This window comes from Panulirus ornatus, chromosome 44, assembly GCF_036320965.1.
Source record: "Panulirus ornatus isolate Po-2019 chromosome 44, ASM3632096v1, whole genome shotgun sequence".
Lineage (NCBI taxonomy): Eukaryota > Metazoa > Arthropoda > Malacostraca > Decapoda > Palinuridae > Panulirus > Panulirus ornatus.
The window spans coordinates 5,082,540-5,083,732 of record NC_092267.1 but is presented as its reverse complement, the minus strand read 5'-3'; positions in this window follow the sequence as shown (position 1 = coordinate 5,083,732).

Genomic DNA, 1,193 nt, shown 5'->3' with positions numbered 1-1,193 from the left:
ATCTGGAAAATGAAACAGGAGCTTGGAACCCGAAACAGCCATTCCAGAGATGTGAAGAATGAAACAAGAGGATTTCCCACATCCCACATCCCACAGCTGAAACAGAATCTCCCAGGGACTGCAAACTGCTGAAACAGGAGCTCGAAACAGCCATTACAGAGGTGCGAAGAATAAAACAGGAGAATCTTCCACATCCAGCTGAAACAGACGTTTCAGAGGTGAGAAGAATGAAACAGGAGGATTTCCCACTTTCTGGAAGCTGAAACAGGATCTCCCAGGGACTGTACACTGAAACAGGAGTTCCCCTGGGAACCTGAAACAAACGTTCCAGAGATGTGAGGAATGAAACAGGAGGATCTTCCACATCCTGGAAACTGAAACAGCCATTCCAGATGTGCGAAGAATAAAACAGAAGTTCCAGAGGTGCGTAGAATGAAACAGGACGATCTTTCACATCCTGGACACTGAAACAGGATCTTCATCGGACTGTAAACTTCTGAAACAGAATCTCCAGCAGGTATATTAAGTTTCACCTCGACGTAGACAAAACACGTAAAAAGTCCTTCGTGACGGACTGGCTGGAATGGAAGGCTTTCCAGTGTCATATGTCCTGGAAAGCTTCGGGGTCGGTTGCGTAGGAGGAGGGAGCCGAGAGTTCCTCCTGGTGGTGTGGTAGGAGGAGGGAGTTCCTCCTGGTGGTGTGGTACGAGGAGGAGGGAGCAGCTTGGAGTTCCTCCTGGTGGTGTGGTAGGAGGAGGGAGCAGCTTGGAGCTCCTCCTGGTGGTGTGGTAGGAGGAGGGAGTTCCTGCTGGTGGTGTGGTAGGAGGAGGGAGTTCCTGCTGGTGGTGTGGTAGGAGGAGTGGAGTTCCTGCTGGTGGTGTGGTAGGAGGAGGGAGTTCCTGCTGGTGGTGTGGTAGGAGGAGGGAGTTCCTGCTGGTGGTGTGGTAGGAGAAGGGAGTTCCTACTGGTGGTGTGGTAGGAGGAGGGAGCTCCTGCTGGTGGTGTGGTAGGAGGAGGGAGCCTGGAGTTCCTGCTGGTGGTGTGGTAGGAGGAGTGAGTTTCTCCTGGTGGTGTGGTAGGAGGAGGGAGCCTGGAGTTCCTCCTGGTGGTGTGGTAGGAGGAGGGAGTTCCTGCTGGTGGTGTGGTAGGAGGAGGAGGGAGCAGCTTGGAGTTCCTGCTGGTGCTGGGAGGAG